Source organism: Rhinopithecus bieti, unplaced genomic scaffold (assembly GCF_001698545.2).
Source record: "Rhinopithecus bieti isolate Rb0 unplaced genomic scaffold, ASM169854v2 scaffold_7414, whole genome shotgun sequence".
Taxonomy (NCBI): domain Eukaryota; kingdom Metazoa; phylum Chordata; class Mammalia; order Primates; family Cercopithecidae; genus Rhinopithecus; species Rhinopithecus bieti.
The window spans coordinates 440,600-460,241 of NW_016806087.1; the positions used below are offsets into that span (position 1 = coordinate 440,600).

General features: G+C 37.6%; 1 protein-coding gene across 2 annotated transcripts in view; it reads left to right on the forward strand.

Moving 5' to 3' along the window:
* The window catches only part of CCDC85A (coiled-coil domain containing 85A), a 212,292-nt gene that overhangs the window by 38,124 nt on the left and 154,526 nt on the right, over positions 1-19,642 (forward strand). The gene's annotated exons all lie outside the window — the stretch shown is intronic.

Consider the following 19,642-nt stretch of genomic DNA (forward strand, 5'->3'; position numbering starts at 1 on the left):
AGAAAAAGTCTTTGCTTATATATATCATTTTAAAATGATTCCCAATTTAAAATTTTCAGTTGACATTGTACATATTTAAGGTATATAGCATAATATTTTGATATACATAAAATGACTTCCAACTTTAAAATTAATGGAATAACCCATTATGCTATATCTTAGACAAAAGACTTAGAACACATCTGAAATACAAAAGCTTCCTATTTTTATGTGCCAGTCATGCAAAGAGGAATATTCCCTGTTAGACCTACTGGGGCTGGAATTTTTCACTTTTATGGAAGAATGAATTTCTGGACCTAGTCAGGGAAGGAGATGTACAGGCCCTCCAGCTATTAGGGAACCCATCAGGGGTAATTGAGCCATGGAGAATTAATGTCTTCATAAATCTGTTTTCTTGGCATAGAGTATTCAGGGGCATATCAGACACATTTTCCCACCCGTTGATAACAAATATATTCCAAGTCTCCAATATGAGATGTGACTGGGAAGTGAAGAGACAGATGTAACCAATATACCAGAATTTATATATCCAAATGAATTTTCTTTTTCAAAATAATGACAGTAGGAGGTTCAGTAATTATTCCAAAGATGCTATCTCTACTCAAAATCATTTTGGAACTCATTTGAAATTGCTTTCAAAGACAATTTGCATGCTTCCTGGGAATGCCAGCTGAATTGCTTCAGAGACATTCCTGATTTTAAACCAATGATAGTTTTACCTATTTTGATTTACCATGTTGATTCCAGATAATTACCTACTTACACATAAGTGCCAAGGTTTTCCATTGGTAGGATATGAAAAAGCATGTATTTAAGACCTTAAAGATAGTGGTCCACAAAGGAAATTTCAGAAAAGCCTTGTGCAATGGTGGCATCACTGAAATAAATATGAACTATTTAATGAAGTGAATGCTTCAAAGAAAAGAGTGTTCATTTGGATGTATAAATTTTATTTGTTAAAAGTTGAATCAGTAATATTTTCTAGAGAGAGGGGTCAGCAAACATTTTCTGTAAAGGGCTAGATAATATTTTAGACTTTTTGTGCTGTGTATGTCTCTGTCACAACTATTTAACTCTGCACACAAGAGCAGATATAGATAGTACATAAATGAATGTGTGTGACCTGTTCCAGTAAAACTTTATATACAAACACAGCCACCAGGTTGAATTTGGCCTCTATGGTCCATTGTTTGTCAACTATTGCTCTACAAAATGGAGTCCTGAAAAACAAATGATCCTCAATAATTCTATCTCACTTTCATCCACTAAAAATATAGATTCGAATCATTGCTTTCATGTTTGATACAATAATCACCATTTTACAGGACAGTTACTTGTGTCAAAGAAAAGAAACATTTCCTGACCAAACTAAAATATAGTTACAACCTGATATGCTTAGCCTGTAGCCTAAGGCATAATAAGTCTAAAGGAGAATTTACTTCTGTATTTAATCGGCTAAAAGTGCTCACTACCTCTGTATTATTCTGACCATCAATGTTGTTGCCCCACAGCCTGGCCATACAAATACCTGGAATGGCTACATTGGAGATTGAAAAGATATGAGGAATCAGGTCTTTCCATTTCTCTAAATAATGCTCTCTGATCTACTTCAACTGTCTGATGGCACCTTTAGGCTGCTGACTGGCTTTCTTTACTTCCCTCTTTCCTTCTCCTTTTCTTTTTCTTCACTTAATATCTTTGTTAAGATACAATTCACATATCATAAAATCTACCCATTTAAAGTGTACAGTCCAATGGCTTTAGTATATATTCAAAGTTGTACTATCACCACAAGTGACTTCAGAACATTTTTATCTCCCCAAAATATTATTTGCATTTAACGCCATGCCCATTAGTAGTTATTTCCCATCTTCCCTCACAATCTTTCTTTCTCTACCAATTTTTTTTTATCATAGACATTTCATATAAGTGGGAGAAGATGCTATATGGTCTTTCGTGACTGTCTTCACTCATTTAATATGTTGTTTTCAAGGTTTATCCATCTTTAGCATATATCAGTACCTCATTTCTTTCACTGGGCACTAATATATTATATGCATATACTGCATTTGAAAAAATCCATTCATTGATTGATGAACATTTAGGTTGCTTTCACTTTTGGCTGTTATGAATATTGCTATTGCAGACATGAACATTTATATACAAATGTTTTCATATTTCTTAGATAAATACCTAGGAGTAGAATGTCAACATTTGGCAGCCACATGATCTTTGTTTAACATTTTGAGAAACTGCCAGTTGTTTTCCAAAGTGGCTGTACCATTTTACATTCCCATCAGCAGTGTATGAGGGTCCCACTTTCTCCACATCCTCCCCAATAGTTGCTATTGTTTGCCTTTTTATTATAACCTTCATAGTGGATATGAAGTGGTATCTCATTGTGGTTTTGATTTGTATTTCCTTGATTAATGATGTTGAACATCCTTTCATGTGTTATTGATTGTATATTCTTTGGAGAAATGTCAATTCAAGTCTTTTCCCATTTTAATTGGTTTATCTTTTATCATTGAGTTGTAAATGTTCTTTATGTATGTTTTAGATGTAAGTCCCTTATCAGATATATGATGTACAAATAGTTGTTTCTCCTTCTGTGGGTTGTCTTTTCATTTTCTTACAAGCATAAAAGCTTTTAATTTTGATGAAGTCTATTTTTTTCTTTTATTGCCTTGCTTTTAAAGTCATAGCTAAGAAACCATTGCTTCACCTAAGTTTATGAAGATATACACCTATTATTTCTTCTAAGATATTTACAGTTTTTAGTTATTATAGTTGGTCTACGATCCATTTTTGTTCATTTTTTTTTTCATGAAGTGCAAATTCATTTTTTTGTGTGTGGATATCCAGTTGTTCTGGCACCATTTGTTGAAAATACTGTTTACTCCTGATTGAATGCTGAGGCAGGTGGATCATGAGGTCAGGAGTTCAAGATCAGCCTGGCCAATATGGTGAAACCCCATCTCTGCTAAAAGTATAAAAAAACCTAGCTGGGCGTGGTGGTGCATGCCTGTAATCCCAGCTACTTGGGAGGCTGAGGCAGGAGAATCACTTGAACCCAGGAGGCGGAGCTTGCAGTGAGCCGAGACTGCACTACTGCATTCCATCCTGTGCAATAGAGGGAGACTCCGTCTCAAAAAAATTATTAACCATAAATGTAGGGGTTTATTTCCGACTCTTTATTCCATTGCACTGACCTATATGCCTCTCCTTATGCCAGTACCAGAATGTCTTTATTACTGTACCTGTGTAGTAAGTTTTGAAATCAGGAGATTTTAACTGTTTCCCCAAACCAAGGTTATTTTGGTTATTCTGGGTCTTTTGAATTTCCATATGTATTTTAGTGTAGGCTTGTCGTTGTCTGCAAAAATGGCAGTTGGGATTTTGAAAGGGATTGCATTGAATCTATAGATGAATTTGAAGAGTATTGCCATCCTAACAATATTAAATCTTCTGACTTGTTAACATGGGATGCCTATCTTGATACTTGCTTCCTCCTCTGCATTAGTTTCTCTCCTTGATCCTGCTCTTGTCTCAAGGCTGCATAGAGTAAATCTCATGCTTTTTGTATGTAAAAATCCTTCTGTTATATAAAGATGCTTATCATATTTCCAGCTAACTCTTCTCTTCTGGTTAAACAACGAGAATTGATATATTTTCCAGACATTTCATTTTCCTGCTCAATACATTAGAATATATGGAGAGGAACTCAGTGCCTCTCTTAAAATGTGTCGCATAGAACTGAACACAGTTCTCCAAGTGTGATATCACTGCAAGCTACAATGGGATTATCACCTCTTGCATTCAGGGCATGTGTAATGAACTGTAGTTAAAACTCTAAGCTTTGGAATCAAATGGACTTGAGTTAAAATTCCAAGCCAGCCATTTACTTGCTCTGTGAGAAATTTACTTGACGTGCCTTAATTTCCTCATCCATAAAATAAATGTAATAAACCTTGGCGCTTCTCTCAGTAATAGATGTTATGAGGGCAAGGACTGTATCTATTTTGCTTTGCTTACCATTGGGTACCCAGTTCTTAGTACAGTGCCTGGATCATAGTAGATACTCATTGAATATATTTTGAATGGATGAGAGGGTGGATACCTGTCCCGATAACTAAGACTGAAAGCACTTACCACAATGTCCAGCACTTAGCAAGCATTTAGTCATTTTATAAAAGGCTTTTTAGCAACTATGTCATACTTTTTTTTCCTATTAAACCTCCTTTCAACTAAAACTGCATGATTTTTTGCAAGTGAACCTTTTAAATTGTATTTTCCCAATTCTTGCATCTTAGCTTCATTACATTTAGTGTTGTTAATCTTGGTATTATGAATTTCATCTCTTCCTTGTGTTTTATTACATCTTCATCTTTATGTCTCCCAAATGTAGTAATGGTAACTATTCCCCAGCCCTCCCACTCTTTCCATCCACTTCATAGGATTAAGGAATTTAATGGGCATGCTAGTCACACCTTTAAAATATCTCTCTTACATTTCTGCCACAGTTTGGAAATCTGATTTCCTAGCACAAGTAGAAGGCTCTTAGGATGGACTAGATCTGCAACTTTGGAATTTTGTAACTGAGTATTGGTGGCTTTTTCTTTGTTCTAGAAATACTGAGAGGGGATGCATCCTGAGTAATTTCTATAGGCAAATTTTAACACCTTTTATTCTGAGAAAGGGGTAAAAGCTAGTGAAAACAATTCAATAACTAAAAATAATTTTAGCTAATGTGGAAAGAGTGACATTGTTTTGTTTTTGTCTTTAGTAACTTGAGTAGCTGCATAGAATCCTCTTTTATTGTTAGTCAGGCTTCTGAAATTCGAGAACCAATGGCTTGTTGTTTCTAGTGTAAAAACCCACTGATTTGATATGAGTTCTATTTCTTTACATTGTTTTTTGTTCCATTTATTTATTTTTAAAAGTGTCATTCTGTAATCAATATATCCTGTTTCTATATCTTTTCTATACAGCTGAGAATGTTAATCAAGGTCTCAGATCATATTGTAGCTGAAGTGTGTTGCTTGGCAACAGAGGGAAGGATACATGTTTTCAGATTTTAAAAATAATTCAAGGTTTTATGCTTTTTTATTAAATGATTTTATTAGTTGTGGAAAAATAGCCTGGAGGGGAAGAGAAATGGACCATGGCAGCAATATCTTTCTTATGTTTGTCTTTTAAGAAATGTTCTAAGCGGGAATTGGTTTTTGTCCTTTCGGGCTGCGTAGATAGCATGTCTGGATCTCAGGTTTATGCTCTGAAGACTTGTCCAGTCTACCTGTGTGTGTGGAGGAATATTCTTTTACTTTTTACTGTTCTCTTCTGAAATATTATTAGCCCACAAACCCTCTTTCTCCAGGAAGCCTTCCTGGAATTATTCATAGCCATTGTTCGACACATGGAACCATCCCCATTTGTGTGTGTGTGTGTGTGTGTGTGTGTGTGTGTGTATTTTAATAGCTGTGTGTTTATGGTGATTACCTGTTGGTCCAGTCTTCTTTCCTGTCAGAGTTCACAGCCTCTGAGGCCAGTTTCACAAGGCCCTGTGGGTTTGTTAATGGTCTGATTGCCCTTGTCCAGTGATGCTCACCTAGATTTTAAGAGTTGTGAAAGGTTCTGTAATTTGGACACCAGTGCCCTCTGTATAGTACTTACCACTCTGTTGTGAGTCTATACTGTGACTTATAAGACAGATCAGTTCCATTTCACAATTGCAGAAATGACTGAGTTGTTGAAAGATTGAAATACTTTTTCCAAGGACATGGTGCAGAGTAGAGCTGAAGACTAACGTTCCCTCATTGGGCATCAGAGAATAACTCTTAACAGAACTTCCTTTGTGAAGTCAGTCAGTCCAGCATTATTTTCTGGCTGTGTCACATACAAGCTCTGTGAAATGGGCAAGTCTCTTAACTTCACTGTGCCCTAATTTCCTTATCTGTAAATTGAAGATAATAGTACCCATCTTATAAGGTTGTTCTCAGGATTAAATGAGACAATACTAGTTGGCACATAGTAAGTGTACAATAAATATTTGCTTTTAGTATTGCTGGTATTAGCATTTTCACGCAGTAAAAGTCTACACATTGTCTTTCTTCCTCCTTGTCCTCCCCCTTATTTTTTATTTTATTTTGTTTTTTTTTGAGACGGAGTCTTACTCTGTTGCCCAGGCTGGAGTGCAGTGGCACGATCTCTGCTCACTGGAAGCTCCGCCTCCCGGGTTCATGCCATTCTTCTGCCTCAGCCTCCCTAGTAGCTGGGACTACAGGTGCCCGCCACCATGCCTGGCTAATTTTTTTGTATTTTTAGTAGAGACGAGGTTTCACCGTGTTAGCCAGGATGGTCTCTATCTCCTGACCTAGTGATCCGCCTGCCTCAGCCTCCCAAAGTGCTGGGATTGCAGGCGTGAGCCACCATGCCCGGCCCTTTCTCCCCTTTATTTCTGCTATACCTGACCATATTAAATTTCAAAGTCAAGTTGAGATATGTTTTTATCTGCCTTCTAAAATTCCATTCATTGGACAATAATATGTTTAAATAACAAGACTTCTCATTAAGGTTTTCCAAATACACAGTTGCAATACAGGAACTGGATACCTGTGATTGCAAAATCTTCTGAAGATCCTTTGAACTTCTGCTTGCTTTTGAGTTTCGTTTATGAAAAACCAAGCCACCAACAGGATTTTTCTACCACTGTCTGTGATTGCTGTGACATGGGTACTTTTCTCAGCAAAATTCTTTGGCAATTTTGTTTTCCTTGGATGGGTATATCCAAAGCTTCATTTGTCATTTTATTTCCAGTATATTTCCCCCTTACCTTATTAGCTTATGAGGAGCTTAATTGTGTGTGATTAAGACACAGACTTATGTCTGTAAATTTGTACTATTTACTGTGCATTTTGTTTTTTCCTTTGATTGGCTGAGTTTTTTGGACATGTGTAATGTTTTCTTTGGTTTTTATAAAGTACTTTAAAGAAGTATTTTTCAGGCAAGATTAGTAACATTTTTGCTTGTAATTCTGGAAAAAAGCTGTGGGTCAGTGATTGCCCACCATTTTAGACCTTAGTTCTTCAAGGTTTTGTAAGACTGGTACTGGTAGCAAGCCTGAGCTACAGGGAAGAAGAGAGAAAAAGATGACTGAAAAGGAAAGGAGAGAAAGAGAGAAAAAGGAAAGGCATACTTGGTGGTATTATGGACGTCTGGTTTCTGCTCTAGGTGGCCATAATTTTTTTTTGGTCTATTTGTCTTTAAAGGTAATAGAACCATACTGAAGCATAGTCAGAGCAGCCGGATCTATATCTAGATATTTTTTCCTGAATGAAACATGAAAATGATCAATTTTTCAAAACACTATGGAGTACAAATTAGTCACAAAGAGCCTACACTGTGTTTTGTCTGAGGCAAAGATGAATCAGCTCCAACAAATGGGTTTTCACCAGGGAATTAATATGACTTTCATCTTGAACTAATTTTGCTTTAGCATAAGCAGGATATAGATGAATTTTGCCTGTGACATTTCACTGGGAAAATTTGTTTCTTAATGCAGTTGTCAGAGAATCTTAGTGAGGCTGATACAAATATTAATGATGTCAGTAAAATCATGCTTGAGTAAGTATTGCTGGGACAATTTTGGGCAGGGGGCAATTCATTGTCAGAATCAGCAGTGAAAGGTATTTGGCAACATCAAGCCCAGCATATTCAGTAGTCTTTGTATCTCATGTTTTACTTGCGTTTTCTGTGTTTTGAATGTTTTCTTGAGGCTGGATGAAACTTGCATACTTACGTACACTAATGGAACTAAACCCTTCTTTGCTTATGATATTGGTAACTGATGACTGATAATTTAGGAACATAGACTTACTCGAGGGACAGATGCCTTGGGCAGATGATGTAATTCCTGAACACAGGCAGTAAAAGTACAAGCAGTTATTTTTTTTGTTCCCTGCTCTCTTAATTAGTCATTGAAAACATCATAAAAGAGATAATGACTCATTCCCTTTTATAGGCAATCCCAGGAGTTCATATTTATTTTCCTGCTATTAGAAATACTGCTGCTAAACTGCAGAGCACAGGTTATTTTCCAGTGGTTTGAAGCTCTGTGTTGGAAATGTGGTTTTAAAAATGTAAATTGAACGCTCTTCTTCACATCTGCCCATGGCTGACCCTCCTTGTCATTGAGGTCTCAGCTCACATGTTACCTCCTCCAAGAGTCCTCTTGTGATCATCCATTTAAAAAAATTCTCTGTGTTCTGACCCTTGTTTGATTATTCTTTTCAAAACAACAAAATGTCTCATTTGAAAATTTATTTCTTTTTTTTTTTTTTTTACTTTACTTGTTTATCGTCTGAGGCCCCGTGAGTACAGGTACGGTGTGTGTCATTCGGCTCTTGACCTTTGCTCTGGCACTGGCCCTCTGGAAGGGTCTAGTAGGTGAATGCTGGAGGAAATTAGAAGAATGAATTATTTCAGGTTCAGAGTCTACTTTTGTCTTATTCTTTTGCTACTGAGGGTCTGCTTGGGTGCTTAATTGAGCTGCAAAGTATGATCCACATAAGCTCTGCTTGTATGTTTCTCACATCTTAGTATTGCTTTAAAAAATGCAGTACACTTGGCCTACATAACCTGGAATATTTCCCTTATACTAAAAGGCATAAGATTTAGGAGCAAACTGGAGGCATAAAAAATTAGTTCCTTGAATACTACTTTGTCTTTATGAAATTCTGACTCTCTAGGATCTGATGATAAGATATTCTGGCAGCTCATTCAACTAGCATGACACCAGAATCTCTCATGGAAGAATTTGAAGAATAAAATCATCTTAATTGCTTTCATGGTAAAACACCTTATGCTAATCATAGTGTCCCTAGCCTGAGATGGAAAGAAAAACAAGTTGGTAGCAGGATAAGGTACTGCAGCCTTTTATAGAGAGTCTCTCAGGAGCCTGGCTCTTGTACTACCTCCTCAGTCTAGTAGTGTCCCTTATAGAAATCAGTGAAACAGCTGGAGTCAAGCAGACTCAACTCACCATAATTAAGTCTATGGGTTCTGAATCCAGGTAATTCCACTTTGTGGAAAAGAGACACATTCTTAAAGGAAATAACTACATAGGCAATATAGGAGGCTTTATAAAATATTAGAATTGTCTATAGACTCATGACTCTTGGCTCCAATCTAAGAATGAGTCAGTTGGGTAAAAGAACTTAGCCTTGGCAGGATTTTTTTATTTTTTTATTTTTACTGTAGACCAAGGTTTTTTAATGGGATGCCTAAAACCTTAAGGAGTTCATGGCTTTAGAGGGGTCTCTCTATAATGTAATCAACTCTAATATTTGATGCTGCATGTATTAGTGTACATTATTATTCCAGGAAAAAGATCCTGAGCTTCATCAGGGATGTTTGTAGTTACTGTTTTCACTTCTCACTACCTGTTCTTGTCTCATCCTACTCCAGTAGCTCTTCAGTTCCCCCTACTTTACTGAGATCACCCATGGTGATCCAGAGGGTACAACTCTCCTATTCAACCACCCACAGCATTGGACAGGGATGGCTGTTCTCTCCTTGTAACGCTTTGTCTCTTGGTGTTCATAATGTCACCCTTCCTTTGCCTACTTTGGTTGTTTTTTGTCTTGGACTTGATATTACTCCTCTGCTTGACTTCTCAATGTTGGAAGGTCCCAGGGCTATCTTATGTGCATCTTTCTTTTCTTCCTGCATTTTACATAATTTCATCTGATCCCATGGCTTTAAATTCTGACTTAATATAGATGACTTCCAAATCTGTACCTATAGCCATGACTTTTCCATAAGACTTTGAATGAACACCTGATACCTATTCAGCATCACTACTGGGATATCTAATTGGCATCTGAAATGTAACATGCCCAAAACCGGACTCTGAATTTCTTCCCCTCAGCTACTTTCCCCCTGAGACTGCTGATGTTAGAAAATGGTACCATTCAATTGTTCAAGCCAAATATCTCCTAGTTGCCTTTGATTCCTTGCATTTTGATATGGTTTGGTTCTGTGTCCCCACACAAATCTCACTTTGAATTGTAATAATTCCCATGTATCAAGGGCAGGACCAGATGGAGGTAACTGAATCATGGGGGCGGTTTCCTCCATGCTGTTCTTGTGATAATGAGCCTCATGAGATCTGATGCTTTTATAAGCCTCTGGCATTTCCCCTGCTGGCATTCATTCTGTCTCCTGCCACCCTGTGAAGAGGTGTCTTCCACCATGATTGAAAGTTTCCTGAGGCCTCTAGCCACACGGAACTGTGAGTCAATTAAACCTCTTGTTATAAATTACCCAGTCTCCGGTATTTTTTCATAGCAGCATGAGAATGATCTAATACACATCCCCTCACCACTCCACATCCAGGTCATTCTCATATTTCTCCATCTTTATCCAAGGCATCACCATTGTTGTTGCCTGCACAATTTCATTTAGTTTCTAGTCTCCCAATTACCCCTCTTTTGTCTCTATATAACAAGTCACATTGGATCACTCACTACCTTGATTAAAACTTAATGGGGTGACATAATAATACCATAATTTCCTTACCTTCCCCTAGAGGGTTCTGCCTTGCCTGCAGTGCTCCAGCCTACATTGTCCCCATTTCTTTTTCCCAAACCCACTGAGCCTTCCCCCTGTAAGGCCTGTCTTCATTAGGCAGTGTCTCTGCCTGGGAACCTCTTTTTTCACCTCTGCAGGACTGTCTCTTAGTGTCATTCAGATCTAAGCTTAACTCTCACTTTTTCAGAAAGCACCAGCCTGTCCAGCTCCTGGTAGACCTGGGCTACTGATTGGTTGGTGCATATTGACAGTACTTTCCCAGGTAGGCAAGGAAATTGAGACTGACAGGGTTAAGTCAAATTACATAACAGGGGACTGAGGGGCCAGGACTAGAGCACTGTCTTTCTTACTCCAGAGCTTGTTCCATAATGATGAGACTACATACCTTCCTTGTCTCATCCTTTGAAGAATAGCAGAGGGAATACATGCTAAACATTTGTGTTGAAGAATCATGGCATGCTCAAATTAGACAGTAAATATTAGGTTGGCTTTGCAGGGCCAAAAGGTCTCCGTTGTAACTACCCAACTCCATTATTATAGTGAAAATAAATGGTAGTCAATATATAAATGAATGGGTATGACTGTATTCCAATAAAATTTATGAACAATGAAATTGGAGTTTTATATATTTTACATCATAAAATATTTTTAAAAATTTCACCATTCTTAGCCTGTGGGCTGTACAAAAACAAGCAACAGGTTGGATTTAGCCCACGGGCTGTTGTTTGGTGACTCCCGCTGTAAAAGATTTTATAGTAATACTCACATGTTATATTAGTAAATCTGAGAATGGCCTCCATAACCAACCCCTAAAATGCAGCTTCTGAAGGCTCCTTGAGGGAAGGGCCTTGTATTTCTCTTCCTTTTCTTTCACTGATGCTTACTTGAATTGATTCCATTTTGTTGAGTCCTATTTTGCAGTCTGAGTGGATAAAAGATGTTCCCTAATTTCTGTCAAAAAGGGGGAAAAGTTGGTGGATGCATAATCAAATTGGAAATGCAAGTGCTGGGTTGTTTCTCAAGCATAATTTTCAAATTTCTTGAAGGATAAAATTTTTCTAAAAGCTCAGTCATGAGGAAACCTGAAAAGTACTCTACACTGAAAGGCTAGCTAGACCATCTTTTATTTCTTGGTATTATTCCTCAGTATTTAAAATAGAGGGTATCTGTCCATGTAGTTAACATCCAGTGCTGTATCACTGCTTTCATTAGGGAGTGAAACCATGAGCTCATAGTCCTTTACTTTCTTCTCCTCATGATCTCTGGCTGCTTCTCTTTTGACAGGCATCTTGATCATGCCATGTATCATGGCTGCAGTGCTAACTTTGTTTTTGTCTTTTCATTGGGCTTCTGGAGGGCAGGGTCTCTTTGGAGGGCAGGATCTGCTCAGCAGTTCTTAGCATGGTACCTTGTCCTGAGCAGAACCTCAGTGAATAGCCCTTGAACTGGCTCCTCTCGAGCTTGCCTAGCTTTTCATTTCTCAGCAGCTGCTCTTGTCACTTCTGAATGTCTTGGCTGCAATTATCTTTATGATTAAAAAAAATTAAACCACCACATATTTTCATTGTCTCTTGTATTTCATTCTTATTCCCATATCGATTCATCTTGCATCTCCTCAGTCTTTTTCTCCAATGTACCTATTTCACCTCAGTCACTCATTATTTATCCTACCTTTTTTTTTTCTTCTCTGGCTTTCATTTCCCTTTCAAATGTGCATGTTCTCCAGAGCCCCCTTAGATGTTTCCTAAAGTTATTCAGAATCGATTTAGTTGTTCTTACTCCTTGATTATGTATTCATCTTCCTTTACCTGAGTGTTTACACATTCTTGTCCTGCTTGTTGGATGATTTTAGGGAAGACACTATGTTTTAATTATTTGTTGAATAATAATTACCACATTATGAAAGGTTGAATAGTTTTTATCATCTCTTCTGATAGAGATAGCTTCTTAGTAGATGTTCCATATACCTATAAGCCTGAGTACAAATGAGTTCATCTCAAGCTGTGAAAAACAGTTTACTAAAATCAGAAACTAATCAAAACAGATGTAAGGTTTTAGGGTCATTAATTTCCATTAAATTTCCTTGGAGACCTATGTAAAAGCTAAAAATACCATCAGTGAATTATATGAAATGCCTTCCTCAGTGACGTGCAATGTGGTAAGAGAAAACTATGAAGCTAAATACTTATTCCTAATCTGCAAGCTTGTCTAAATGAAAAAGTGGATAATCTCATTAGTTTGAATTGTTAACCAAGTATGCACAGGTAGTTTTCTCCCATCCAAGTACTAAGCAGACCTGACCCTGCTTAGCTTCCAAGATCAGATGAGATCCGGTGCGTTCAGGGTGGTATGACTGTAGACAGCATAGGTAGTTTTCTGTACACTTAAACTGTAGAACCAACCAGAGCCCTGATTAAATAGCAACCATTAGATGTACTTTGAAAAATAATTGAATACTGTAGGAGGCTTACCTTGATACTGGTTTTGCGAATGAAAAAGGTAAATTAGGGAAAAGACTAAAAAACCAATCAAATTTTTGCAATCTACTCATCTGACAAAGGGCTAATATCCAGAACCTACAAAGAACTCAATCAAATTTACAAGAAAAAAAAACAACAAGCCCATCAAAAGGTAGGCAAAGGATATGAACAGACACTTCTCAAAAGAAGACATTTATACAGCCAACAGAGGTATGAAAAAATGCTCATCATCACTCGCCATCAGAGAAATGCAAATCAAAACCACAATGAGATACCATCTCACACCAGTTAGAATGGCAATCATTAAAAAATCAGGAAACAACAGGTGCTGGAGAAGATGTGGAGAAATAGGAACACTTTTACACTGTTGGTGGGATTGTAAACTAGTTCAACCATTGTGGAAAACAGTGTGGCGATTCCTCAAGGATCTAGAACTAGAAATACCATAGGACCCAGCCATCCCATTACTGGGGATATACCCAAAGGATTATGTCATGCTGCTATAAAGACACATGCACACGTATGTTTATTGCGGCACTATTCACAATAGCAAAGACTTGGAATCAACCCAAATGTCCATCTGTGACAGACTGGATTAAGAAAATGTGGCCCATATATGCCATGGAGTACTATGCAGCCATAAAAAAGGATGAGTTTGTGTCCTTTGTAGGGACGTGGATGCAGCTGGAAACCATCATTCTCAGCAAACTATCACAAGAACAGAAAACCAAATACTGCATGTTCTCACTCATAGGTGGGAATTGAACAATGAGATCACTTGGACACAGGAAGGGGATCATCACACACCGGGTCCTATTGTGGGGAGGGGGGAAGGCGAGGGATAGAATTAGGAGATATACCTAATGTAAATGACGAGTTAATGGGTGCAGCACACCAACATGGCACATGTATACATATATAACAAACCTGCACGTTGTGTACATGTACCCTAGAACTTAAAGTATTAAAAAAAAAAAAAAAAAGAAAAGAAAAACCAATCAATGAGAGAAGCAGAATGTATAAGACACTGAAAATAGAGACTATGTTTTCTTTTCAAACTTGGTGTTCATCCATAAGACATTCCTGCAGCAGATGTGTATTGTGCACCTAATGCTGAGCACAGACATCAGTGTCATAATATTCAGTCTCCTGAAAATGGGTGGCCTAGCAGAGGAAAAAGAGATGCAGAAGATTCAGTGTAAGTCCCATACAAATGGTACAAAGGGGATCTTAAATAATTAAGAGAGAATGTTTAAATTTTGAAAGGAAATGTGTAAAATGTGGGTGGAGAGTTAATAAAAAATAAAAATCAATTCTCATAAAAGATCAAGAAGTGTGAGGTCTCTTCTGGCTAAGAAAAGCTGGACAAGACAGATTGTCTTCTCTTTCTGGCTAAGGGAAGTCTTGGTGGAGGATATGTGTTTAAGATCAGCTTTGAAAAGGGGGTACATTCCTGCTGGAGGGAAAGCCACCGACTAGCAAGGGCTCAAAGGGAAAGAAATACAAAGTGTGAACAGAAAAGAGTGAGATGTTCAGTTTGGTTGAGGTTCAACGAATGATGCTAGAAAAAAGGCTGAAAATACAGATGTGATCAAATATAGTGTTTGAATAATATTAAGAATAATAATACAATAACAGAATAGTAACAGCTTATTTCCAGTGTGATTGTAAGCATTGGGAATAATGAAGGAAAGGTCCTGTGCGGTACCTGGTACCTAGTGGGCACTCTAGTAGCATACTATGACTGGTATGAGGAAGGCAGTAGGAAGGTGCTCCCTGTGTTTGAGCAGAGAAGCAACACAATCATGGCCATTGGAAAAGTTTAGGGAATGTGCCTGACAGATCAGAATGTTGGAGGCTGGAGACAGCTGGGAGAATGGGACAGATGACAAGGCATGATCTGTGCCTGACTTCTATAATCCTTTTCTGACTTGGCCTTCTTCGTAAGGTGGAATTCAGGTACAGCTAATAATGAAAGAGGAGATGAGAGGATTTGCTGCACAGGGAAGTGGAAGAGCAACTAATGAAGGCTAGAGGAGGCGTGAGACCTCACACTTCTTGACCTTTTATGAGAATCCTTTTTTAAATTTTTTATTAACCCTTCACCCATATATTTCACATTTCCTTTAAAAATTTAAAAGTGTCCTGCAGAGTATCAAGGGGTGATAACTCAGGACAGACAAGATTAAACTTTAGACTTACCTAGTGGAGGCATGACGAGAATCCAGATCTCCTGTGTGAGTCCTTTTTTCTTTGTAAATGGCTGCTTCATCATTTTGGCCTCACATTTGCACAAATGTGTCAGGTCTCTTATGTCCACATTATCCTTATTTCTGTTCTTATCCCTGAATACTCAAATGATGCTGAGTTACCAAAAAGGTATTAGATTGTCTTTCAGGGAAGTAACAAGGTAGGGCCCTCCCCTGTAAGAATGATGATGCTGTTGTATTCTTTTCTATCTTGTCCAGCTTTTCTATGAATTTCTTTTTTACGTGGCTCATCAAAATGTATTTCAGTTGGTTAACTAATTTGTGCAAAATGCTGATTTGATGCAAAAGGGCATTTCTTAATGATGCTTATTTTGGCATTTTTCTTATACTGGGATTCTCTCTGAGGATAGACTCAGAATCCAATGGCTTCACCAAGATGGCTAACTGCAAAGCTTGCTCAGTGTCAAGAGTCACTCACTCGGATATAGCTCATGCACTTCCACCAAAGTCAGATATTCTCTTTAGATTACTGGCATGTCTTAGAGAGCACAGGTAATCTACTAGTAGTTCACCAAGATTATCCTTAATTACAGTTATAATTACACAACAGGCAGGCCCAGCTCATTTGGTTGGGGAAGTTGGGTACAGGAGGCAGAAAGCAGTTGTCAATATCTGTCTTGATGTTGCTTGCATGTAACATCGTGGAGATTCAGAAGATTTATACATGAATTCAGAAGAAAAAATTGTTAACAATCTTGCTAGGTAATAACAATAATTGCCAGTGTATGGCAAGCCCTTTGTTAAGCAGCTTACGTTAATGTCTTATTTAAACCCCATAACAACCCATTAAAGGAAGTACTTTATCGTCCCTATTTTAAAGTCAAGGTAACTGAATCTGAGAGTTCAAGAAATTTGGTCTAAGTCCACTGAGCAGTATGCAGTAGAGCTAGGATTCAAACTCAGATTTCACCATCTTTTTGCTGGAGCTCTTAACTGTGATGCTGTGCTAACCCTAACCATTACATATTTTTTAAGAGAGAGAGAACAAAGTTTGCTATGATTGAATGCTGAATATAGTGTAATTTTTTTTGTCAGTGAAGAGAAGGATATTTATGGGATGCCTATTATGAATGGTCTAATAGGGATTGGTGGCTTGGTGTAGTGCTGTGTGCTGTGTTATGCATGAAATATTTCACTTCTTGTTGCATCCTCATGGTAACTTTGAAAGGTAGCTACTATCTCCACATTACAGCGTTGAAAGCTCAGGATTGAAGCTTTCCTGGTGACTTTCCCAAATTCACACACAGTTAGTTCATGAAAACTCTGGACTTGAACCCCTGGGCTGCCTGACTGCTTTTTCCACTATGCATATTGCCACAGGGTAGCAGGATAGTATAACAGTGTGCAGTGGCTCACACCTGTAATCCCAGCACTTTGGGAGGCCGAGCTGGGCGGATCACCTGAGGTTAGGAGCTCGAGACCAGCCTGGCCAACATGGTGAAACCCTGTCTCTACTAAAAATACAAAAAATTAGCTGGGTGTGGTGTTGGGCGCTTGTAATCCCAGCTACTCAGGAGACTGAGGCAGGAGAATCACTTGAACTCGGCAGGTGGAGGTTGCAGTGATCCAAGATTGCACCACTGCACTCCAGACTGGGTGACAGAGTAACACTCTGTCTCAAAAAAAAAAAGTGGTACTCAGAGTTCATTTTTTTAAATTAGAAAACAAACAATACAACCTATTAAAAATGTTTAGTATCTACGACTTATTCTTGGCACAGCCTGTGTAGCCCATGTTTTCGTTTGTTGGACATTGTACAGATCAAACATTTAGAATATAAAAAAGATCTTGAAAGTTATTTGGAAGCTTTGTCTTATGAGGATACTAGGTTAATTGGAGTGACTAAATTGTAAAATTTGAATTTGTTCACATAGTCACTGAGGTTCTTTCTTGTCAAGGAATTGATCATTTTTCTACTATAAGACCACTATATGAGATTAAAAAACTCATACTACTTTTGAAACATGGGCCCAGTCTACATAAAACCAATCTTATTTATTTATTTATTTTTACAGAGCATTAAGCCATTTGATAGGTGTCATGTATAACCTTAGTTCTATGGGTCTGTGATGGACTTTGCTGAAGATTATGTAACTCCTTTGTATCTCTTTAAAATTGTATGTTATCCTTATAAGATGGAGCATCATACTGATATACTCACTACTTATCCAAGAGTATAAAGGATTGTTATAATTAAGAATTTCTTTGGCAGCTGAAAATAAAGGCAAATAAGCTTGAAAAGAAAAGACAGGTTTCCTCTCCCAAGTGCACTGAAATTTAAAATGTTGAAGAGAGAGGAGTATGCTTTTTGAGGTTCCCTAAGCAGACATTTCACTGTCATTTTAATCAGCCAGATGTGAAGGTCATTATATGACTGCAGAGTTTGCACAGTCAGCTTGTTTGGGTCAGAAAAAGAGATAATTAAATGTCCTCATGCTCAAGGTACATGTCATACTATTGTTTGTTTAAAAGTGGTGGGCAGGAGAGAGACACCACTTGATGATGAAGCCCCAAGGAGAGATGGCATAAAGTGGCATGCTTATGAAACCCGGCAGACTAAAGGCTTGTGTTGCTAACAGATTACTCTCTGTAGGGTTAATCTGGCCTGTTCCTATTCCCTCTTTAAAATAACATGGTAGCAAACTACATGTTGCTGGGAGGTAGCCAAGTGCATTCCAGTTTGAATCACTTAGGTTAAGATCCGGAACCTTATAAAACAGCTCTGTCCTACACGGAGGCATATTATTTACTTGGGAAATGAATTGGCAGTATTCACTTTTATGATGAAGATTCATTGAGCAGTGTTTCTGGGGGTGAGTTTTGCTTTGCTAAGGGGTTCATCAACAGTTATTGAGTTTGATTTTCAGACCAAAGTAAAGATTGTTTCTGGGAATTGGAGTTTGAAAAAGGCATGTTCTGGCCTCATTCTATGAGGATATTTTCCAGATTCTTCCAGTGGCAGTTACTGGAGAGATGATGTGATAATTTTGTTGGAGAATTCCCTTGAAAGCCTTCTGAAATCATACTTTTAGGGCTCATTATAACTTGAGATCTTTTTTTCAACTTGTCATTTTATGTATTTATATATGTTTTGTGGTAAGTTTATAATGGAATTGCTTGAGTTTTACCAAGATTTACATACTTTAAAGATCTGTGTACCCCCCAAATTTGAATTTTTTTTTCAAACTTGAGGTCTAATTGGGATGTAATGCACATATCCTAAAATTCACCCTTTTACAATTAAGTGGTTTTAAGTATATTCACAGAGTTGTACAGTGATCACCACTATTTAATTTCAGTACATTCCTCATCCCGAAGAGAAATATCATCCCAAAAAGAAACATCATGGGGAGCAGTTGCTCCCCATTTCCCCTTCTTTCGGTTCCCAGCAACCCACGAATCTACTTTTAAGTCTTCATTTACATAGGGTATAACTTTGTAACTTCACTTCAGCCTCTGATTCAGCCTCCTGTGATCAATCAGATTGGCCACTGGCTGAGTCTTCATTTACATAGGGTATAACGGCATAACCAATGGGAAACCTCTAGAGGGTATTTAAACCCGAGAAAATTCTGAAACCAGCACTCTTGAGCCACCTGCTCGAGCCTGCTCTCACGCTGTGGAGTGTACTTTCATTTCAGTAAATAAGTGCTTTCATTATTTCATTTTTCACTTCATTCTTCATTCATTCTTCATTCTTTGTGTGTTTTGTTCAATTCTTTGTTCAAAATGCCAAGAACCTGGATGACTTGTAGTCAATACCCTCCACCAGTAACACTTCCTGTCTCTATGGATTTGCCTATTCTGGACATATCATACAAATGGACTCGTGCAATATTATGTGGGCCTTTTGTGCCTGCAACTCCTACTTAGCATACTTAGCATGATGTTTTTAAGGTTCATTGATGTTGCTGTCCATATTTTATTTTTAGGGCTAAATAATAGGCCAATGCATGGATAATATACCATTCATCAATTGATGAAAATTTTAGTTCTTTCAATTTTTTTTTCTTTTGCTGTTATGAGGAAGGCCACTATAAACATTGTGTACAAGTGTTTGTGTGAACTTTTGTTTTAAATTCTCTTGGGAGTGGAATTGCTGCATCAAGCAGTGACTCTATATTTAACTTTTTGAAGAACTGACAAACTTTTCCAAATTGGATGCACCATTTTACATTCCTACCAACAATATATGAGGGTTTCAATTTCTCCGTATTCTTGTTTGGAGAAATGTCTATTCAAATCCTTTGGCCATTTTAATTTTTTTTTTGTGGGGATATATATATATATATGTATATATAT